Source organism: Pleurodeles waltl, chromosome 8 (genome assembly GCF_031143425.1).
Source record: "Pleurodeles waltl isolate 20211129_DDA chromosome 8, aPleWal1.hap1.20221129, whole genome shotgun sequence".
Classification (NCBI taxonomy): Eukaryota; Metazoa; Chordata; class Amphibia; order Caudata; family Salamandridae; genus Pleurodeles; species Pleurodeles waltl.
Genome location: NC_090447.1, coordinates 1,104,076,127 through 1,104,101,456, shown reverse-complemented (window position 1 = coordinate 1,104,101,456; position 25,330 = coordinate 1,104,076,127).

Below are 25,330 nucleotides of genomic sequence, written 5' to 3'. Positions count from 1 at the left end.
GGAATAAGGTAGTCTAATCAAGAATGAGCAACATGAAAAGTTGCAAAAGTAGCTTTTCTGCACACCTAATTTCTGTAATTATCTTTATCCTTGCAGTGATTGGCAACTTGGCATCAAAACTGTTACTATAACACGTGATGTCATATGTGGCAGTTGGCAAGGCTGCATTATATTGTAGCAAATCTATATTTTTTTCAATATTTTTAAGGTTTGAGAATCCATTGCGGACTGTCCCATTCGCACCTTCCAGTTTTGAGATACCTCAGTGGAGTTGGCTTAATTTTTGGCGATATGTAAAACCATATATATATATATATATATATACATATATATATACATATACATATATATATATATACATATACATATATATATCTATATATATATATACATATATATATATATATAGATATATATATATATATATATATATATATATATATATATATATATATATACACATATATATACCTTATAAAATATATTGTTGAGGTCAGGAATTTAATAATATACTATAGAAACCAACATAACAGTAAGTCATTTTGCACTACAACTTATTTTTTAGGAAATATTGCTGCAACGTCTCTGCAAATCCCAAACAGCATAGAAAAATACATTTAGGGGGTCATTCCGACCCTGGCGGTCATGGACCTCCAGGGCCGGGGACGGAGGAAGCACCGCCAACAGGCTGGCGGTGCTTCAGGGGCAATTCTGACCGCTGCGGTAAAGCCGCGTTCAGAAAAGGGGAACCGGCAGTTTCCCGCTGGTTTTCCCCTGCCCCAGGGAATCCTCCACGGCAGCGCTGCAAGCAGCGCCGCCATGGGGATTCCGACCCCCTTCCGGCCAGCCTGTTCCTGGCGGTTTACACCGCCAGGAAGAGGCTGGCGGGAACGGGTGGCATGGGCACTGCGGGGGCCCCCTAACAGGGCCCCATTCAGATTTTCAGTGTCTGCACCCGTCACACACCAGCAACTCCATTCGGAGCCGGCTTCATCGTTGCTGGGGCTTTCCCGCTGGGCGGGGGGGCGGCCTTTTGGCGGTCGTCCGCCCGCCCGCCCAGTGGGAAAGTCAGAATGACCCCCTTAGTTGGCTGAAAAGAGTTTCCACCTTTTGTAAAGGAAGCCCCCCCATTCTTGCACTTTGAGTATGCTGCTTTATCTCACACTTCTCCCATTCACCTAAAAATATATATATATTTTTTTTTTGTTTTTGGTGTTTGTTTATAGCAATTTCCAGTGATCAACAGGCAAACCTGCAGCACTTGAACACTTCAACCAAAGATGAACCTCCACCAGCAAGGAAGGAGTTGATAGCATGGACATTCTTCACCATTCTGTGAGGGGAGAAGGTGGTGGTGGCACAGATGGTAGAATGCAGTCTGCCAAGAAGACCTTATCACAGTGGACATCAAGAAGTGCTCCTATGGCACTACCTCAATGCCCGAGCAATTGAAAACTATAAACCCTTGTCACTTAGCTAGAGCATAGAGGAAGAATGCACAGCAGCCTTGAACATTCACTGCACCCCAACAAGCATCAGGAGCACTTTACAGTCTCCAAATCCAGTTCCAACTATGATCCCGGCAGTATCTCCTGAGTAGACAAATGTTAGCACTTTCTGCTCGCACTGTCATAAAGTGCTGGCTTTTGGTGAATAGACAATACCAGCCATTCTAATGCTGTAAGAAGCCACAGGTGATAATTGCTTTTTTCAAAACTTGTGCACACATTCTGCGCATCCTGTTTTTACATATATTATTAAATTTTCCAGGTCTCCACATTCATAACAAAGACAAAAAACACACATTTTTAAAAACACAAAAAATCAAAACTACAAAAAGAAAAAAAGTTCTAATTACAACCACCTTTTATGGTTTAACGAAAGGTGTTTGTATGTTAATGTGTGTATCTTAGCTTGTATATGCTTATACATTGCATTGGCGTGTGGCAATGTATAAATCAGTGTGTACCTCAGCGTGTCATTGTATTCATCAGTGTGTGCCTGAGTGTGTTAGTGTGTGGACGAGTGTATGCCTGATTGTGTCAATGTTTGCATCAGTTTGTGCCTAGGTATGGAAGTGTACATGTGAGTATGTACCTGGATGTGTGAGTGTGTGCATGGGTCTGTTAGTGTATGTATCAGTGAGTGCCTTGGTATGTGAGCATATGCATCAGTGTGTGCCTGAGTGTGTCAGCATGTGTATCAGTATGTCCCTAAGTGTGTGAGTGTATGCATTGTTGTGTGCCTGGTATGTCATTATATGTATCTGTGGGTGTCTTGGTGTGCCAGTATATGAATCAGTGTGTGCATGGGTGTGTCAGAATATATGGCATTGTGTGCCTGGGTGTATCAGGGCATACACAGTGTGTGCCTGAGTGTGTCAGTGTGTGAATCAGTGTGTGGTTGTGAGCATCAGTATATGCATCTGTGTGTACCTGGGTGTGTCAGAATATGCATTGTGTGTCTGAGTTGTTTAGTGTATGCATTAGTGTGTGCCTGGGTGTGTCAGTGTATAGATCCATGTTTGGTTGGGTGCATCACTGTATTCATGGGCATGTGCCTGGATGTGTCAGTCTGTACCTTGATATGAGCCTGGGTGTTTTAGTGGTTTTAGCGTGTGCATCAGCATGTGCCTGGATGTGCAAGTGTATTCATGAGTGTATGCCTGGCTGACTCAGTGTATGTGCCAGTGTGTATCTGGGTGTGTCAGTCTATGGATCAGTATGTGTGTGAGTGCATCGGTGTATGCATCAGTCTGTGCCTCGGTGTGTCAGTGTATCCATCAGTGTGCATCTGGCTTTGTTTGTGTATGTATGAGTCTATTCCTAGGCATCATGTATATACATCAGTGCGTGCCTGGATGTTTTAGTGTATGCATCAGTGTTTGCCTGGGTATGTCAGTATGTTCACATGTGTGTGCCTGGGTCTGTTACTGTATGTATGAATGTGCACCTGGCTGTGTAGGTCTATGCATCAGAGTGTGCCTGGTGTGTCGCTGTCTGCAACAATGTGGTTGCAGGTGGGTAAGTGTATGGATCAGTGTGTGGTTGGGTATTTCAGTGATTGTATTACTGTGCACCCGGGAGTGTCATAGTATATGAAGGGGTGTATGCCTGGGTGTGTCAGTGAATGCATGAGTGTGTGTCTGGGTTTCTTAGTGTATGTATGAATGTGTGCCTGAGTTAATGTGCCAGTGTATGCCTGGGTGTATCGGTGTGTATCAGTGTGTGCCTTGGTCTCTTAGTTTGTGTATTTATTAATGTGTGCATGAGTGTATGCCTGGGTGCCTCAGTGAAAGCATGAGTGTGCACCTGGGGTATGTTACTGTGTGCATCAGTGTGTACATGGCTGTGTCCGTGACTGCATTAGTGCTCGAAAGTGTGTCAATGTATGCCTCAATGTGTACCTACGTATGTCAGTGTATGCATAAGTGTGTGCCTCAATGTGTTAGTATATGCATTAGAGTGTGTCTGGGTGTTAAAGCGTGTGCATCAGTGTATGTATTAGTGTGTGCCTGGGTGTGTCAGTGTAGGAATTAGTGTGTACCTGGGTGTGTCAGTGTATACATCACAGTATGTCTGGGTCTGCTACAATCTGTATGGATGTGTGCCTGGTTGTGTAAGTCCATGTGTCAGTGTATGTCTGGGTGTATCATTGTCTCTATCAGTGTGTGCGTGGGTGTGTCAGTGTATGAACTGCTGTGTGACTGGGTTTGCCAGCGTAAGTGTCAGTGTGTGCCTGGGACTATTAGGGTATGTATGAGTGTGTGCCTGAGTCTGTTAGGGTAAGCATCAGCTTATACCTGGATGTGTCATAGAATGCATGAGTGTGTGCCATGGTCTGTTTGTGTATGATGTACGAATGTGTGCCTGAGTTTGTAAGGGTATGTGTCATTGTATGCCTAGGTGGATCAGTGTATGTATCAGTGTGTGTCTTGGCATGTTAGTGTATGTTTTGGTGTGTGCCTGGGCACCTCAGTGAATGCATGAGTGTGTACCTGGGTGTGTTACTGTGTATCACTGTGTGCAATGCTGTGTCAGTGGCTGCATTAGCGCTTTGGTAAGTGTCTCAGTGTATGCATCAATGTGCACCTAGCTGTCTCAGTGTATGCATCAGTGTGTGTCTGGGTATGTCAGTGTATGCATAAGTGTGTGTCTTGATGTTTCAGTATGTGCAGCAGAGTGTGCCTGGATATTTAAGTGTATCCATCAGTGTATGCCTTGGTGTGTCATTGTCTGTATCAGTGTGAGCCTGGGTGTGTCAGTGTATGAATTAGTGTGTACCTGGGTATGTCAGTGCATGCATCACTGTGTGCCTGGGTCTGTTAGTATATGTGTGAATGTGTACCTCACTTTGTAAGTCTATCATGTAGTGTATGCCTGGGTGTGTTTTTGACTTTATCAGTTTGTGCATGAGAGAGAGAGGAACATTTATTAATTAATTAGTGGCATTGACATATCATATGACAACTAATAAATCTGCAGTTTTGGAGGCCTAATAGAGAACAAAATGTAGAAAGGAAAATGTGAGTGTTTAAATTGTGATTAACATTGGTGCCTATCAGTCGTATTATTGACATCACATTTAACTTGAAAACATTTTACATTCATAAATGTGTGAATTAATAATTATTACTAACATGAGAGTATTAGTTTTTGGTAGAAACAGTAGAAATAAAAAGCATTTAGAGTATTACGGGAATTTGAATTAAATGCACTTATGTTGAATTAAATAAAGAAACTAAATACATGTTTAGAACTGTTCTGACATAACATGAATAATGCTATAGTTAAATACATTGCTTTGCATATTTCATTTCATTATAAAGGTGCCCAAAAGGTTTTATTAATGTGTCAATTGTATTAATGTGACCAAGGCCCTTTTAACATGACTAGGCCTGGAAGATTAATTTTGCAAGTAGTCATTGAAATCTTTATTTATTTATTCTGTCCCCTCTGACCTGATTCTTTTCCGAGGCAGCACATGTAATGTTGAATGCTCTCTTTTATTGCAGGAGAAGAGCATGTTTCAAATTCAGTTAATGGGCTGTGGAATGAAGCAGGAAGTGGCCGCACTCATGTGAAAGAATATTAGCTTAGTTTACAATAGATTATGTGAAAGGAACTCTATGTTTCAAATTATTAGAAAATTACATTTTTTGGCTGAACCAGATGAAGTCATAGTAGGGAACAATTGACTTTTCCTAAAGAAAATGTTGAAATCTGCAAACTTGGTGGTGCCATCTAAAGTGATTGGATGCTGAAACTGAGGCCCAGAGTGTGCCCACCTGAAGGGCCAAACAAATGGATTTTTGTTATTTTAATTAGTGAAGACCCCCTTAAAGTTAGTTCACTCTTGTCTTGAAGCTGTCCAGGACTCTTTACACCTCTGCCTTACATCTGCTGTCCCATTCTCTTCTCTAATTTCCCTGATGAGCTTCCGCATCATAGTCATAACTGCCCAATTCGGGTTCAGTACCAGTAAGGCCAACTAATTCTGAACTGCTGATTTGTCCTGTGTGCAGCTCATGTTCTGCACTGTCCTGATGCTGTTGTCAACTGATGCTGGGAGAAGGTGACCGCTCTGTCTCAATGAATCAACTCTGTCTGCTGTCCGATGAGGAGCTGTATAGCTAAATGTGGTTTCTTGTTTTTTCCATTTCAGTTAGTAACTTACACTTTTTGTTTTATAGTGAGTTAATTTTGTTAGATGTTTTCCAAATTATTTTTCTCTTCTTTGATTTTTGCTTTTTCCTGCATGTGTTAACCCGTTCCCACACATGCAAATACAAATTCTGGTTAGTGTTAGGACTACCCAGCTCTGATTGATTGTTGAAACTGTATTTTGATGATTTACTGATGTCATCATCATCTACCCTGAAATCTAATGTTTATATTTTTTTGTTGCTAATCTACATTATTCTTCTGGAGTGCTTAACAGTATTGATGTTTAGCAGGTTGAATCTTTGCAGACGTTTTGGTCAGCTTATGGTTTTCATGTATGTTTATAATTTAGTCTTGTGCACCATTTATGTGACATTGATTTGGGATTGCGTTAAAACTTTTTTCGGTTAACAGTTTGATTTAAAGTTGAATTATTTAATTATTTTTGAATGATGTCTGACTACTGCCTCCAGCACAAAGATCTGGTTGACCTTAAAGGGTGAACTTTGAATTGGTGCCTCATTCACCCTCCTGTGGATTCTGAACCCGAGGCGGGAAGAAGAATTTACGGGTGTGCCAGCACATGGGTGTGTCTGTGTATGAATTAGTGTGTGCCTGAGTGTGTCATTGTATGCATCTGTGTGTGCCTGATTCTGTTAGGGTATGTATGAATGTATGCCTGGGTGTACAATTATATGTCAGTGACTGAGTGTAAGTATTGGTGTGTGGTTGGGTATGTCAGTGTATGTATCACTGTGTACCTGGAAGTATCAGTGTATATATATAAGTGATTGCCTGGGTCTGTTAGTGTATGCATCAGTGTATGCCTGGGAGTGTCAGTGAATGCATGAGTGTGTGCCCGGGTCTGTTAGTGAATGTATGAATGCATGCTTGAGTCTGTAAGTGCATGCATCAGTATATGCCTGGGTGTATCAGTGTGTGTCACTGTGTGCCTTGTTGTGTTAGTGCATGTATTAGTGTGTCCCTGGGTTTATTAGTGTATGTATGAGTGAATGCCTGGGTGACTCAATGTATGCATGACTGTGTACATGGCTGTGTTACTGTGTGCATCAGTGTGTGCACAGCTGTGTCAGTGACTGCATTAGTGCTTTGCAATTTTGTCAGTGTATGCATCAATGTATGCCAGGGTGTCTCAGTGTATGTATTAGTGTGTGCCTGAGTTTGTCAGTGTAGGCATAAGTGTGCACCTTGATGTGTCAGTATGTGCATCAGAGTATGCCCAGGTGTGCAACTGCATGTGTCTGGGTGTTTCAGTGTCTGAATCAATGTCTGCCGGTGTGTGTCAGTGTATGAATTAGTGTGTACCTGGGTGTGTCAGTGTATGCATCAGTGTGTGCCTGGATTTGTTATTGTATGTATAAATGTGTGCTTGGATGAATCAGTGTGTGTATTAGTATGTGCCTTGTGGTGTTAATGTATGCATTAGTGTGTGACTGGGTTTATTAGTATATGAATAAGAGTATGCCTAGGTGATTCAGTGTACTCATAAGTGTACCTGGTTATTTTAGTGTATGTATAAGTGTGTGACTGGGTGTGTTAGTGTATGCATCAGTGTTTGTCTTTTTGTGTCAGTGTGTGCTTCAATGTGTACCTGGGTATGTCAGTTTAGTGATTAGTGTGTGTCTTGGTGTGTCACACATCACATCACCCATACCCACACGACACGCACGCAGGCACCACCTACACACTTACACGCACACACGCCGACATACATGCCTACATCCACACACACAGTCAGACACGCACACCCACATACAAACATACACGCACACATCTATACAGATATACCCACAGACATACACGCACTCATTCCCATACACACAACACCCCCGCAAGCATACACACACTCACACACCTCCTCTACATACACACACGCACACCCCCATGCACCCACACAACACACAACACTCCCCCACCCCACTCCCCTCACAGACGAACGACTTACCTGGTCCGACGATCCTCCGGGAGGGGACGGAGCCATGGGGGCAGCTCGGCCGACACCACACCGCCAACAGAACACTGCCTCGGCGAATCATAGGACGTTATTCACTGGGCGGTGTTCTGTTGGCGTGGTGGTGGAGGTGGAGCAACCTTCACTTCCCTGCTTCCCGCCAGTATGGATGTTGGCAGCTCTCCGTCCATAAAAGGATGGAGAGCTGCCAACGGTCATAATAGGCCGAGCGGCAAACCGCCACCACTGGCGGTCTTCCGCACAGCGGTCCCTCTGCAGTCTTTACAAAAGACCGCCGAGGTCAAAATGACCCCCATAGATTGTTAAAAAAAAACAGAACTGCATAGTAAGTCACTGTAAATAAGCAACCCTATGCATTGCACTCACTACAATTATTTAACCACTAGTTGTATCTATAGTTAGTTAAGTAGTCAAAAGAAATATATGCTAAAATAGCAATAGCTGATTTTATATTAAGTATGGTAAAATACCACTACTATATGGATAAAATTGTAGGATATTCACACCCCTTATAAAGGCATCACCCTGATAGGCCACGTTTGCTGCACTGCCAGAAAGCAATTGATTTTTACTTTTACTTTGACTTTGTTCTCCTGAACTTTTATTGATACTTACAACTACTGTATTGGTAGGTTATGATGCAATGTTTGTTTGATTGATTGAGACGCTGTTCTTATTACATAGTGCTATCCAGTTTAAGGCCCTCATTATGAACACGGCAGTAAACACTGCACTGCCGGCGGAGGTGGTAAAAACCGCCAACACACGTGCGGTCCGGACCGCCAAATAATGAACCACCTGAAACACAGGCATCCTGAAAAACACTCACCGCCAGCAGAGGAGTGCCGACAATGACGGCAGAGCCTGCCCACAGGCCGATGGAAAGGCCCTACCCGCCTGTCAAATAATGAACCACTAGACCGCCGTCAGTTCCGGGTGGAAATGAACCAAATGTAAGGAAACACTCACTGGAGGTTCACACAACACGCTGAAGCAGACCTTGGATAGAGAGTTGCAGATCATGCCAGCCCTGCTCCTTGCCATAAACCTCCACGACTGAGACCGCCGACGAAGATGATGACGGTAAGTACCGCAACCTACTAAACAAGGCAAGAATGGGCACAGTTACATACCCACCCACTGCACCCACCCTGCAACACTCCCACAGCCCTTCACAGCAGCACAAGCCATACACCCTACACCAAGGGGTACTGACCCAACACAAGGCAAATCCAACCTGTCCAAAGTACATACATGTGCCCCACACCCACAAACAATGAAACAAGAGACCACAGATCCAGAGTGTGCCTCCAACAACACAGACCACACAGTAACCCTTATTATGCTCACTGAGCAACCAAAGTGCACATAAGGCCAATGGCCAGTCCTTTACAAAACAAGTACGATGGGCCACAATGGCCCCAACCTGACTCCCACAAGTGCTACTTTACTCCACCTCATAGGGGCAACAATGGGGCATCCAGGCACCTCAGGGAACAGGGGCCGGGGGTGCTGGGGATGGGGATTTACGACAAGGGTGGGGCTTAGATTTGCATTCGGAAGTTGGAGGGGGATTGGGTTTGGCCTTGGAAGGTGGGGGAGTGTGCTTGGACCGGGTGGTCGCAGATGGAACAGGCCCAGCACAGGGTTTCTTCCTTTCTGGGGAAGGGGCACAGGAATGTGAAGGGCAGAGGGAGGCAAACTGTGACGTGGAAGGAGTGAACAGGGCAAGGAGATGTGCACGTTTAGGGACAAGGCGGGGTGGGCCAGTGGGTTGGAAGATGTCAGCACGGGAGAGGAAACGTTTCTTTGGTGCAATTGGGTTGGACTTGGAGGAGGGTGTGGGAGTGGAGATAGAGGGACTGGTCATAAGTGATGTAGGTGTGCGTGATGTGGGTGCAAGGGACAGGACAGTATGCTGAGGTGTGGTGGATGTGTGATGGGTGGGTGTTTTGGTGCGTTTGAGTGTCTTGGGAGAAGGGGGGTGGACACAGTGGGACATGACAGGCTGCCAATCTGAATGTATGTTGTCTGGCTGTCTGCAAGTCTGGTGAGTGTGCTGCATGTGTCAACTAAAGTAGTTGTGGTGAGTGCAGGTGTGGTGTCTGGGGTGCATGTATGGATGTGATGCTATTGTGGTGACTGCAGGAATAGGCTCACCAACAGTGAATGAAGGTGCAGTGCCTGGGGGTGTGCATGTAGAGGGGACAGACAGGGAGGCGGAAGAGGTGGGCACACTGGGGGAAGTGGATGTTGTTGTGTGTGCATGTGTATGTTGGCTGTGTGTATGCTTGTGGTGGGAAGTGTGGTGCTTGTGTTTTTAAGAGTGCTTCTTGTGTGTTGAGGTGTGTGCCTGCGTGTCAAAATTTGTGCTGTGGACGGGTGAAGGGGGTGGGGTGCTGGAAGGGGTAGAGGAGGTTGGAGGGGGGACAGAATGACCAGGGACACTGGCTGCCGTCAGAGCCTGAAAAGATCTCTGTAGGCCAGACACAGCACTGTGAATGCCATCCAGATAGGCATTGGTCTGCTGCATCTCTGATGCTAGCCCCTGGATGGCATTGACAATGGTTGTCTGCCCTACAGAGATGGTTCTCAGGAGGTCAATAGCCTCCTCTGTGAGGGCAGCAGGGCTGACTGGGGCAGGGGAAGAGGTGCCTGGACAAAGGAGACACCCACCCTTCTGGGTGAACGGGCAGGGGCAACTCGGTGGGGAGCAAATGGGAGGGCGGTGAGGGTATGGGGGTGGTGGAAGATGACACAGTATGTGTGGGCCCACTAGGGTCTGCCACAGCCAAGGAGCTCCCATCAGGGAAGGTATTGGAGTCACTACCTCCAGTGGTAGTTGCCTCCCCTATGGTATTCCCCTCGCCCTCCAACCCACTGGTCCCCTTGGCATCGAACGACTCTGCCTCCGAGGATCCGTGGGCTGCTGCATCCCAACTCGCCGGTACCTCAACTCCCTCGCTAGATGATGCTGATGTACACAGACAACACAAGAGAACAGGGATGGGGAGACAAAACAGGAGAGACACTTGTAAATAGCTGAATGGAGGGACAATAGTGGTTCACACATACACCCACCCAGAAGACCCTCCAACAGGCAGCACCTACAGCTATACCCATAGCTATGCCCCTGACTAGTGACCAGAAACCTGCTCCACAGCCATTCCCTAAATAACTTAAGGACCTCACGTGTAGTAGACCTGACCAAAACACCCCTACTCCCCACAGGGGCCATAATGTAGATGGACATCAGTCATAGTCCCTGCAACTAGGCAGCATAAATCCAAATGCACACACACATGCATCAATGGTCAAAGATATGGTATGTGTACTCATCCCCTTGTGACTGCTGTGCAGCCTTCAAGTGCCCATCTAGGTCCTGGTACGCCACCGCCAGGATGCATTGAATAAGGGGGGTCAGTGCCCTACAGAGACCCCTTCCCCGTTGGGAGGACTTCCCCAACTGGGCCTCGCAGATCTTTTGCACCCAGCACCACAGGTCCTCCCACCTCCTCCTGCAGTGGGTGCTCCACTGGTTGTAGATCCCCAGGGTCCGCACCTCGGCGATGGCATGCCAAAGTCCCCTCTTCTGGTGGGCGCTTACCTAAAAGGGACACACAGAAATGTAACACAGAGGTAAGGCACTGGCCAGTCATATACATCTGTCTATACGTCCACTATGGGACAGACAGTACAAACCGACTGACAGCACATACACACGCAGCATTTCAGGAACCCTGGCCCATCCAGTTTCAGAGGTACACACATGTATACAGTCAACACCAACCATTACACACATCCATGGCCCCCAATTCTCCTATTCACCTGTACCTCTGGCTGTCCGTAGAGCTTGGCGTACATGGGCAGGACCCCGTTCATGAGCCTCTCCAGTTCCTCTTGGGTGAAGGCCAGGGCCCTTTCCCCTCCAACACATGCCACTTCCATGACCAGAGGCAGGACACAGCAGTACACTCAGTGGAGTACCTGCTTGCACGAGATCAGGGAGTCAAGTGAAGTTGGGGTGACAAGTTCGCTCACGCACCACCAGCGGTGATCATGATTCGCTAGGATTCCCCATTGACATCCATGTTCACCAATGAATTTGCGCACGGTGGTAAACACCACCTTATGCTGTTACGTCAACCACTAGCGGTATGAGGTCACTGCCACAACAACAGTTCAGGATTTCATGAGGCAGACATTTTGGCTGAAACTACGCAGTTGTAAAACTCCCATCTGCACAATGCAGGCTCCATTGTTCCCCAAACACCCATAGGCATGTGACACTTAACATTACCTCACCTGACCAGCCTTGATCTATCACTGTGGTCAAGTTGCTGTTATGTCACACACACTATGCATTAGTGTTGACGACAATCATGCAAGCAGTGCTGAATGACTAGCAATTTGTTCTGATGTATGTGTGTTCCTCACACGTGTTTTCTACTCCTCATAGGTACAGACCCTTGTGGCGAGGAAGGGCCCCATCGGTGTACAGACCACTTGTGGATTTGCGGACCATGGTGGAGCGTCACATCATTATCAATTACAGACTCACTCGTGAAACTGTTCTTGAAATTTGTGCATTACTAGATCCTGCACTGACTCCGGCAAATCGTAATCGGCATGTCATCCCTACTGAAGTGAAGGTGCTCTCTGCCCTCCATTTTCCTGGACACAGGCTCATTTCAAGTGACAGTGGGCATGGGTTCAGGTTTTTCACAGCCAATGTTTAGCATTATACTGTCCAGATTCCTGAATGCATTTGTACGACACCTGCAGTCCTATGTGAGGTTTCCCAAAAGTGCTGACCTCCCTGCCATAAAGTCGTACATCACACATGTGAATGACATGCTCCCTGGTTCAGTCCATGATTCATTTGTGCTGAGGACAAGTAGTGTGCCACACAAGATGGAACAATTATAAGAGGACAGAGGGTGGATCATAGGTAGGTGTTTCTGTCACTTATTGACACCTAGCAGACAGCCAGGCTGTCTGCCTCTGAGGCTTGTCATTTAAGGTTATGTTGTGCATCTTTTTCTTGGTGATTCTGGCTATCCCGACTTGCGTTGGCTCCTGACACCAGCGAGGAATTCCTGAACAGATGCAGAGAGGATTTACAATGAGACCCACGGACATACTAGGAGGGTGATAGAGTGCACAATTGGTCTCCTGAAGGCTAGATTTAGTTGTCTACATATCTCTGGCAGTTCCCTGGCCTATGGGCCTGAAAAGGTGTGTAGAATAGTGGTGGCCTGCTGCATGCTGCACAACGTGGCTGTGAGAAATTCTATCCCCCTCTTGGAGGAGGAGGGTGCTGTATATCCAGACCAGCTTCCTCAGAGAGGGGATAAGAGTGATGGTGATGATGAGGAAGGGGAAGATGTAAATTCCAGGACCCAACTGATAAAACTCTACTTCCAGTAACTATGTGGGACATTGTGATGAGACTGGTGTCTCTGCATCATAGTGTCAGTGTGCCTTGTCATCTAAGGGGGTATTTGGTCAATACTAATTGCCACTGTGACCAGGTTTGCATAGGACAGATTACAATTTAGTCTATTATTTCAGCACATATTTAGGCGCAACAACATGTAAGGCGTGTGGTGCTTTTCATGCTTTTCAGATACAAATAAAAGAGTTATCAACCAGTTTCATCCATACTTCACTTTGTTCAAACTTTATGACAGGTGACATTGTAACAGGTGAAAATGTGTTTTATATGGTGCATGGATAAAAGCATGCAGATTTCATTGATGGGAGTGGGCTAATGGTGGTAATCCAAATGGCACCATGGTGGCAGCATTGCTAGCAGTATTGGTAGGTCCATCCATCCTTACATAAGTTTGTATTATTTCTGGCACTGTTTGGTGGTTGATTGAGTGGGACACTTGGTGGACAGTATTTTGCAGAGTCCCTTCTTAGAGGGGTCCTTGTTCTTGGCAGGTGTTCTTGTGCCATGTCTTGGCCTGAGGGTCAGTTTTGGTGCCTGTTGTTGGCCTGTAGGGGTTGAGATGGCTGCCCCTTGTGTGTCCTCAGAGGGTAGTACATGTGAAGTTGCTGCTGATGCTCTTGTTGTCCGGCCTGTATCCTGTGCTGTAGTGGGGGGCTTCTTGTTCTGTGTTGGCCTCAGGCTGTGTTAGGACAAGCTGCAGCAGCACACCTGCTGCGCTGGCCATTATGGCATTGTGCATTTTCCACTGCTCCATGGTGTGCTTGCTACATCCTCCGACTCTGCTCCAGGGTGGATACTATCTGGGCCAATGTGTCCTGGGTATGGTGGTAGGCTCCCATGACCTCTGAAATCATGTCCTGGGCTGCAGCATCCATCATGTGGCCTCCCCCCTGGGCCACTAATGCCCTCCCACTGGGTCACTGATGCCCTCCCACTGGGCCTAGCCCCCTGTGCCTGTGTCCCCTGCACAGGTCTGACGGTACCACTTGTACTGGGGCCATCGTCTTCCTGCCTGTTGGTAGGGGGTGACTGTGGCCTCTGTACTTGTGTTCCACCAGTCAGCGGCCTGGAAACACAAGTGTGGGGACGGTTGCCTTGGCTGATGTTATTGGCTGGGTGGTAGGGGTGTCAATGGTATCCTGGGTGGGACTTCTGGATGGTGACAGTCCAGGACTGTGTGAGGGGCCAGCCTGATTGTCAATGTCCAGGGTTCCATACCCAGTATCTGTGTGAGGTGCCTCAGTCTCCCTGTGGGGCACTACCACTCCTTGTCCTGTCTGTCAGGGTGGCATGGGTGGTGGTGCCTGTTGGGGGAAATGGACATGTCTGTTACATTAGCATGGTCGGATAGGGTGCAGAGGCCTGGGTGGTTTTGTGCAGCTTACACACTTTGGGGCCATGCAGGATGGTTTGGTGAGGTTAGCATTGCTTTTAGCTTAGGATGTGGAGGTGCATTGTGGGTGTTATAGGCCATTGTGTTTCCTTGCAGGGGTGAGTGGCTGTGCACAGGGGGAGGGATGTGGACCTGTTAGCGGGTTTGTGGGCATGCAGGGGTAGTGGATTAAGTGCTTGTGCGCTGGGTGGGGTAGTGCTCCTGGTGGGTGTTGGAGGGGTGGGGTGGTGTGGTGCTTGCATTACAGGTGTGATGGATATGGGGTAATTGTAGACGACTTACCCGAGTCCATTCCTCCAATGAGTCCAGTGAGTCCCTCAGGGTGCAGGATGGCCAGTACCTTTTCCTCCCAGTCAGTATAGTCGGGTGGTGTTGGTGGGGGTCCTCCCCCAGTCTTCTGGACTGCTATGTGGTGCCTAGATGCCATGGCCCTGACCTTCCCCCGCAGGTCGTTCCATCTCTTGCGGTTGTCATCTCTGGTGTGTGGATGGTGTCCCACTGCATTGACCATGTTGACTATTGTCTGCCATAGCTCCATCTTCCTGGCTATGGGTATGTGCTGCACCTGTGACCCGAATAGTTGTGGCTCGACCTTCAGGATCTCATCCACCATAGTCCTTAGCTCCTTTTCTGTGAAGCGTGGGTGTTTGGGGGGTGACATGGTGAGTGTTGTGAATGTTGTATTGTGTGGATCTAGGTGAGGGTGCTCTTGTGTGGCTGAGTGTAAGTATTGTGAATTGTGGTGTTCGGTGTCTGCTTCTGGTGTTCTCTGTCCTCGTTGGCCTACTTTTGTTGCAAAGGATTGTGGGGTGTGTCTGTGAGTGTTTTATGGTATTGTGGATGTGTGTCAGGTGTGTGGATTTCTAACTTATCCAATGTGTGCACTTCTTACTGTTGGGTCCACTTGCCGCCCGTGGTGGTCTGCACCGCCAATGGCTGTTCGCCTTCCACTGACCGGTGCAGTGATTTGTGCTTCATTATTTTGGAGGGCGGGGTATTGGTGTGCTCGGCGGTGGCGGGGTGGGAGGTCCAGCATTTCCGCAACAAGGTCCTGGCTGTGACTTGTGGAAGGGTGACTTTAGTTGGATTCAGATTTTTGTTTCATTATATGGCGGGTTTCTGTTCACCGCCAATGGCAGTCTTCTGTTCGCCCTCATCACGTTGGTCAACTGTGTTGACCGCCATGTTCATAATGAGGTCCTAAGTTTTTAAAAACAGATTGAAGTATTCAGGTGTGGTTTTAACTCCTTTAAGAAAGATGGCAGTAGATCTCTGAAACATTTAGGGGGTCATTCCTACCGCCACCCGCCAAGCAGGAACCGCCGAATGACTGCACCGCGGTCAAAAGACCGCAGCGGCCATTCTGGCTTTCCCGCTGGGCCGGCGGGCGACCGTCAGAAGGCCGCCCGCCGGCCCAGCGGGAAACCCCCTTCTACGAGGATGCCGGCTCCGAATGGAGCCGGCGGAGTCGAAGGGGTGCGACGGGTGCAGTGGCACCCGTCGCGATTTTCAGTGTCTGCTTTGCAGACACTGAAAATCTTAGTGGGGCCCCACGACACCCGTTACCGCCATCCTGTTCCTGGCGGTGAAAACCGCCAGGAACAGGATGGCGGTAAGGGGGTCGGAATCCCCATGGCGGCGCTGCAAGCAGCGCCGCCATGGAGGATTCCCTGGGCCAGGGGTAAACCGGCGGGAAACCGCCGGTTGTCCTTTTCTGACCGCGGCTTTACCGCCGCGGTCAGAATGGCCAAGGAAGCACCGCCAGCCTGTTGCCGGTGCTTCCGTCATTTTAGCCCTGGCGGTCGCCGACCGCCAGGGTTAGAATGACCCCTTAGTTCCCTGGCCCAGGAGGCTAAGGTCCATCTGCAAAAAATTGTAACAAATTGCAGGCATAGCCAAGGGCCAATGGGAAGAATTTATTAAAACCTACACAGAACATTTTGCTAAAAAAGTTAGCCCATTCAGAGAGTCCCTCAAAATCGTTCCTCTGCAATACCAAAAATGGTATAAAACTGATCCATTGAGACAACCGAAAAAGGAAGTCAATTAAGCTGTCCGACTAGTCCGTCATTCCCCAACAATGGAAGCAATATTGCCAAGCTGAAGTCAGCCAAACAGGACTTCTAGCAAGCAAATTGGGTCGTCTGGAAGCAAAATCAAGAATCATTCTGGGCAAACTACTCTGGGATGTACAGCACAAGAACTCGAACATATTCTGGAAAATGGTAAGTTGGAATCATACCATACCAGAGATAGATTGGGTCACTATTTTAAAAGCTAATTTTGACCCGCAAAAGGGCGCACACATAACAGCTCATAATGCATAACTAGACCAACAGGGACTCGACCTAGTGTTGGGTCAGCAGCAGAAGACAGAAGCGGTTAGTAACCATAAAGTCACAACTGTTGAGGTTCTCCTTCAGATTTGAAAAAGACAACATATAAATTACAAGGCAAAATTACCCTACATATCTTGCAAAGTAAAAATCTCCTTATCTCGCAGTACTGGAAATAGATCTCTCTCTATTTCACATGTAGTTTTTCACTTAGGAGTTCTGTTACACCCTTGTGTTCCATCTTATAAATTGCTGTAAGTTCCAAAATATCTTGTTTCTACAGTTTTAGTGATTGTTTGTTAAAACAGAAGCACTCCTGGAGTGTAGCCATTAGGCAGACAATAGATTTTCCTTCTTCAATAAAATAAAATATTAGCTGTACATCTGTTTTGTTTGTAGGAAATAGATTCTTCATAAGTCCTCTTTCTAAGCAATGTTCCCCCCTTTTGTGAGAACTCCTACTCTTCTATCCTGCAGAATATTTTTGTATTCCATGTTAAATGCTTGGCACATATTCCTAAGTAATTCTTTGTACTGGAAGTTAAGCGAAGTGTTTACCTTTCAAATACCTCCCAAGAAATTCCAAGTTTCATCATGGAGACGTGTCTTGAACACAGGCTGTCCTTTGACTGAGGTAAGTTGTAGTAGATCACTGAACACAACTAAGATATTTTCTCCAAACATCACATCATAGTCTGTCTTCAGAATCTGTTGCATTCTCAATTATACAAAGGCAAGCATTAAGTTTGAAACCATTCTCACCTCATCAATGATTAACAGGTTTAGTTTCCTCAGTACTTCATGACAAGTGTTACCGGATAACTTTTGGTACTCCAGTTTGGTGTCATGTGCTACTAGTAACATGCCGAGTCGATGTAAGGTAATTACTTTGATTTTAATACAACTAATCCAGTTAGTGCTGTTACTTCACATGACAAATTCAAGTCTATAGTACTCTGTAGGTAAGCAGTTAGAACTTCAAATAAAAAGCTTTTACCAGCAACAGTTTGACCACTGTTGTATAATAGTAATGGTTTAAATGTTGAGCATTTACACTCATTCTTCCCATGAAGGAATCCATGCTCTATTTTCTCTTTTACCCTCACCTCTATGTATTTCTGCTTGGCAATCCATGTGTTGCTTGTGTTATTGCAGTCTCCACCTTATTCATTTTCAATAATTGGATGTCCATGAGGGCCTTGACTTTGAGGTCATAACTGCTTTGTGAACTGTCCTTACCTATCTCAGCAGCAATTGTTTCCTCCTGTTAAATCTCATAATTTAACATGTTTATGTAGTTGTGAAACGCTGAGTGCTGTCTTTCCCAGCATTGAAAGAATCTTCATAATAGTCAAATTGTCAGAGTAACTCCAATTCAGAAGACCAATGCTTGAACAGTTGCAGAAGTGCCAAATAGAAAACCTCTCTTTCATTAGGAGTTTGGCAATTACGTTTTCTATGATTTATCAAACTTCCTTTTGTGTGTCGAACTAAACAACTGTCACAACCAGCTACTGCGTATTTCTCATCATCTACGTTTTATGGTACTTTGTTAAAATATCCAATGTGTTGAAGTATTTCATAAAGACATATGTTTTCAAGATGTGGACTTCTTCGATAGTGAGTATCCAACATAATTGTTTTCACAATATCTGTACTTTCCGGATCAAACTCTGCTAGGTACCGATTTTCTGGGAAAGACTTCAAGACTCTTTTTAGCATTGTACAAAGCCTAGACTTACCCAAACAATTCCCTTTGACTTTGAGTACAGACTGGTTGAGCTCAACTGATCACAGCATTCATATGGACCTAACTCCCTGTGTGAAAGCATTTTGGATCTGAAGCTGTACAATGTTTTGGGTAGAGACTTTTCAGCAGATATCTCCTCCCACATCTCCTTCATCTCTGTCTTCTCTGGTTTTGTAATGTAAGAAGTCACATTAAAGCAACAGCAATAGAACTGCCTGGAACAAATTGTATGTCCATATTTGCATTCCACATTTTGAGAATCACAGAATTATAGTTATTAATATACTTGAAGGCCTCTGCTCTTCGTAGGTTGTATGTGTTTTCGGTGACTTTGGTGTCAGTGTATGTTTGACTGCAAATAAAAAGCTGCTTACCATTCCTTTGAAAATGGCAGGTCTTGGAAATTGACATACAAAAGGACAAATTAGATAAAAATGTCCTTTACACCTGTATTTTAGACAATAACACTTGCCACATCTATGTGTTTGAAAGCACAGAATTTGTTGTCTGGGGCCTTTTTCATGACTGTGTTTTGGAATGGCTCAGGTCACATACTGTTCTATGAAGGAGAAGGCAGTCATTTGTGTCTGTTCCAAATTTTGATGCATCTTATATTAATAACACCAGGTGAATATGAGGAATACCTTTTGCTTGGTACTCTTTACACCAAAATAAAACTGTAACTGCCAGGAGGAGGATTTTTGCAGATGAAAGACAGCATGGCTTGAAACCTGTGATTAAAAATATCTACAAACATTAGCAAGGTCTAAAAAGAAAAGTGTTCCTGCTGTCTTCACAGGGATGTCCTTAATGTTTGAGTTTGTTTCTCTCAAAAAGTCAAATCATCCTATGCATACTTTGGACAACTGAGTGTCACAAACCAAGAAGGTGCGCCTAAGTTTCAAAACATACATTTCAGTTCTCCAAGACAAAGGTACCAATACTCATTGGTCCCACTTTTGCATGTTGTCAAATTAATCAAATTATATGCCAAGTTTTCATCCTTCCCTTGAACTTTGTCAATACATTCTCTTGCAGAAATATTTTAAAGATAACTCCTGTCTTCAATGTGTGGTTTGCAGCATACTAGAACATTGGGAGCTTATAATTCTAATAGTCAGTAAAGGCCCAGCACTCCAACAATCCACTATTTGTTGTCTCACTGCAAGAGAAGTGAACAAAGGCCTACATGAGCCAGAGCCGTGAGGCCTTGTTTTATTTTCTGCCCTCTAGTGGCAGAATGTTCTAATAGCTTTATGTCCCTCTGTAGCTTGGCTCTACCATCATTAAAGTCCAGCTTGCTTGTAAAAGGCCATCATCTTCCTCTCAGGCCTTTAACACTGGGGCTGACCTATAATGGCTGGTTAAGCCTACTGTGGCGGGCTATCAGTCCTCATGATTGTCCAGACAAGCTACTCTCAAATAATAGATGGGATACATATGGAATTCTCTGACGAAATCTATGGTCCTCTGAATATAATCTAGTTGACTTGTACTCATCTTTTGGTATTTGTACAGGGCAGTCATCATACCGGTAACCTACTGTAGTGGGAAATAGATGTGGCAAATAGCGAGCCTCTAGAATAATCTCTCACACACTCTGTTAAGCTCATTTTCTTGTTTCATTTGAAAGAGTACAATAGCATCAGAAATGGAGTGGAATGGATGAATACAATAATGTTTATACATTTCTTCTGGTTTGGGTCTATCCACTTTTTCAATATGTCCATTTGATGATAACATTTCATCATTCATTAAACTTACAGGTCAAACAACATCACAATTTTTTAAATAAATAGTATTTTCTTTGTGGTAGATTGTTGCTTTTTTACTTTAATAACATCTAGTAAGTCTTGCCAGAGGTTTTTTTTTTATGGTAGGCACACCATTTACTAGCATGATAAGTGGTTTATCAATATCTCTCTGTACACCAAGTTTCAACATTCCATACTAAAAATAAGCATACAACTCTTCCTTTAAAGCCTTTATGTAGCTCTGTTGGTGGTAGTTTTGCAATATTTTGTTCCATACAAACTATTGCTTGAAAAGGGTGTATAGAGAATTGATGCATAAGTATGAAATTGTCAAAGTTCTTGTGGTGTTGATATCAATTATACCTATGCATTCCTCTGGCAGGCATTTTGTTGTCCTCTAACTTATCATAGAAAGACTTACATATTAGTTTCTGCACCAGGTATTATGTATGCAAGGGAGGTGTTCCCCCACAGGGATGCCAAAAAAATGGTGTAGTGAAATCTACAAGATTTCACTGCCATTCTAGAATCATTATTAATTCCTGCCCAAGGTAGGCGTTAAGCTGACAATAGGCTCTTTTAAATGAGCCTATCTGAACTACGCTGGACTAAAAAGTTTGACTCTAGTCCAGCAAAGCTCCACAAATATTGACACAGTTGTGCTAAGAAGTGTCATGGTGTGCTGTATTATAAATACAGCACTACAATGGTGTCATTAAGGGGGTGCAGGGTGTCACAAGGAAACTGGTTGAGAGATGCTTGTCTCTGGCCCGGCAGATCCAACAGCCCTGGCGGTAGGAACAGCCAAATGCCAGTTTGGCACAGGCCAAACCGCCACACTCGCTATATGGCGGTCTGCACCGGCACCCTGGCGACAGTCAAAACACAGTCACCGGCATGGCGGTTCAGCTGAGATTAACTATTCCCACTCCAAACAGCACAAAAGTAGAGAATGTGGTCAATTTCAAAGAGGTTAATTGTACAGTTCCTATGGCAGTCTGAACAAGAGTAGGGAAAGTACTTCACTTCAAACATATTAAAGATGTGAATAACATCATAAATGTAAAAACTAAAATTAAACTCCTAATATCAACATTATTAATTAACATAACGATATATGTATACAAATAAATGTAATGCAATAGTTACAATTTATTTAAATAATTATCAATTAATACATATTTGATAATCAATTTTCAGTTAATTAACTCTCCTGCAAACCTAGCAGCCCGCAAATAAAATATAATTTAAAAATAAGTATACCATAATTTACTAATTTAAAATCAATGAAATAATACATTTGCAATTACATTGGAAATGAATAATTATTTGTAATTGGTTATTACCTAATTACCCTCCCAGTCTAGATCCCTACTAACCTAGCAGCCTGAAACTAAAATATATTAAAAATAATATAATATTCCATAATATAAATATGTAAACTACAATTAAATAATTAATTTACAAATAATAATCAATGATCCCTTTATTATTATTCAAAGACCTTCCCCATACCCTACATGCCTAGTATCGTGCAACTAAAATATTAATAAACTAAACCAATATTACTTATTTAATATAAATACAAATGATTCAACTAAATACACAATTAGAACTTATTAATTAATTATTACTTACCTTCCCACATAAAACTCCTACACATCTAGCAGGCCTACAAATCTAGCAGGCCACAACTAATAAAATAATTAAGTACTCAATTACTTACGTAATTAAAATCAACTAAATAATTTCAGAACAATTAATAATTAACTCTTTATTCATTATTACTTGATTCACTTCCCACCCTAGCCACGTAAAAACCTAAAAGCCTGCACATAACATAACAAAAATAAATCAATATAACATAGTTTTCATGATATACATCAATCATATGAATAAATACAATTTATAAAATAATTCATAATTATTATAACTAATTTAAAATAAAAAATGATGGCTCATTAGTTTCTGAATTTCAGGATGATCTGAAAAAACAGGCTTCTTTAGTTAGAATCCACATGCCTGGCTCTCCTGTATTTTCTAGAGGGACTGGAAGGATATATTGTGCTGCTTCACAGTCCTCCACATATATTTTCCACAACATGTAAAGTCGTCTACAACAAAACGCTTCAGTCGTATTCAGGCTCGTGGATGATATGAGGTTGGTGGGTTTACCCATATCTGTCAGCTCATAATAGTTTATTTGAAAATTAAACTTAGGTTTTGACAAATCCAAGTTAGTAGCCAGACAAAATAGCCATACATTTTGTTGGCCTCCTTAGACCTTTAATTTATGTTAATATTTCTAAAAGACAGCCTGCTTTACAACATCTGTGATTTATGACAATTAATCCAGCATTCTTTCTGCCGCAGCAACTCACATTTTCCAGAGGAAAGTAAAATGCAGTTGAGATTTCCGGAAGATTCCCTCCAGTTGCTGTATCCCTCGATGGAAGTGAAACACTTCAGAATAACGAGACATCAGAAACGTTGCATGCAGTTTTAAACAAAAGTATCAAAGATAATAAACATTTTAAAGAGCCATTCACATGAAAACACACTAAGTTCTATTGTTAGTGCCACAGTGCCTAGAAAGCCGGGAGTGATTTTCACATGTACAGCAGGAGATAGCTCTTTAGTATACAGACTGTTTGAGGAGATGGTTGAGCTATAGTGAAGTGTTGGGTAGCAGGGCCGGACTGGGAACCAAAAGCAGCTCTGAAAATAATGGTCAAGCTAGCACTGCTGCCTTCCTCTTCCCTCTCTCCTCTCTCTCGTTTCTTTCTGTTCCCTCTTTTTCTCTCCAAAGTCCTTCCTGGCTGTCTGAAGCAATCACCTGGGAAAACTGGAAAATGTTATAGAGGCATCAGCAATGACCCACGCCCTAAAAACTGTCCTCCAAATGCTCCAGCCCACCAGGGGGGGAATGCCTAGAGGAATAAAAGGGCAGTTAGGTCCTGCAATATAGCTCACACAGTTCGAAAACAACAGTCCTGACTGCGAGAGAACCATTACTGGATTGTTCAGGTACAATAAACTGTAAGATGCAAAATTTGAAATCAGTCCTCTAACATCAAAGCATTGAGACATGTCGACACTTCTTCCAACATACCCCTATTACAATTGGTTACCTGATTAACCCTGAATGGCGGGCCCGAATGGGGAGTTAGTACTATGTTTAATTAACACCAATGAATCATGTCATGTTTATTCTAAAGTCGAACTCCTTTGGAATGTGGTTGTTCTATTCTCTCATATGCCTGTGGTTGTATTATTAATAAATAAACGGTTTAAACATCTATAATACAATGTTTCTGCGACGACCTCGGGGTATCCAAGCCGCAGTCTGCTTTACCATCTACTGTCACAGGTTCTAAAGACCACAGCGCAGTAGGCAAACCGAAGACTAGCAATAAAACAACATAGCAACCCTTCCAAATTCGGTGTGTTTATCATCCGTGAAGCAAAGATATTGACAGTCAAAGATTGTTTTAACTTCCTTTCGACTTCTACTGCAAAATGTAACAGACTCTTTTAAAATTTATTTTTTATCACACGTTCCCTGTTTACGTTCACTGTTTTAATATTACGCTTTCAGTACTTGTGTCTACACTAAACGCAGTCTACCATAACATTTACTTATTTCCTTCCCTGTTTCACTGCCTCAACTAAACTAAAATACCACAGCACCAGCATATCAAATATACCACTACATTGCTCTTATCATTACTTTGATCCCCCTTTACCTTGTAAATCATCAATTCCCAGCTTCTTCTCTTCAGTGCAAAACTACCAATATAGAAGTTCACAGTTTCACTCTCTTTCTCCACTCCTTTATTCCCCTCCCCTTTTACTTTTCCATCCAGTCCTTTCTTTATCTAAAGCATTGAAATAAGGCACAGATTTATGCTAAAGTGCTGCAGTGCGGTGTTGTGGAAAAAATAGCAGTGCCGTGCTGCACAACTTTTGGACCATGCGCCGTATTTAGAGGGAAACTGCGCACCCCTGCATTTCCCCCTGCGCTGGTACTGAATTGAGCTGTCTAGTGCCAAAGCAGGCATTCTTGCACCCTAGTGGAATGGTGTTTGTGTTGAGGGGATAGATTGTTTATGTGCAGGAAGGTGTTCCTTCCTGCACATAAACAATCTATAATTAGGCACATAGAAGTGCCAAAGCATAATTATGAATGATTGTTTATTTGAAGGAAGGTGTCCCTTCCTGCACGTAAACAATCGTCCATGGCATTTTGCTGCTTCTATGTGTGCTGCAGCATGAAAAACACATAGAAAAGTCTAAAAAATGAGGAGGAATAAAAGCATTCATCTTTGTTTTCCCATGCCAACGCCACCCCTGGGGTGGTGTTAGTTTTTGGCACTTGCTTTCTCAGGTTTTACGACAACTCGTAAATCTGAGGCAGCGTCAAAAGCAATGGATTTTGCAGTGGAACACCCACAGCAACACCCATCGCACACCCCTTTGATGCAGAAAACTGCATCAGAAGGGCCCATATTTACATGGAGGTGTAACATCACAAAAAAGTGGTGTTACACCTCCTTGTAAATAACGAGCAGTGCTTAGCACCACCAGAGCGTCACAAAAAGTGATGCTCCAGTGGTGCTAGGGGCTCTTAAGCATGCCCCTAAATTTTTTATGTTTGTGCGTATGATTTCACACGTTGATGTTTTAAATGATCATAAACTGGTATTTGATTCCAGATGGTTATGTTTGTGTTAAGGCAATGTACTTGCAGTGTTAGGCTTGTGGCCTGTTTTTGTAAAGGATTTATCTTGGCAGTATGCCAGTGTGGAACGCTATACCAGACTGTTAAAGTTTTCCATTTTGTGTTTTGCAAAGGCCTATAATGAATAGCACTTGGAACGCTTCGATCCCATAGAATAAATATATCATAAGTGTTACATAAGAAGTTTATGTCCAGTGACTTTGGAAGAAAGGTGCTGGACAACTTTCGTTTTGAAATAGCTT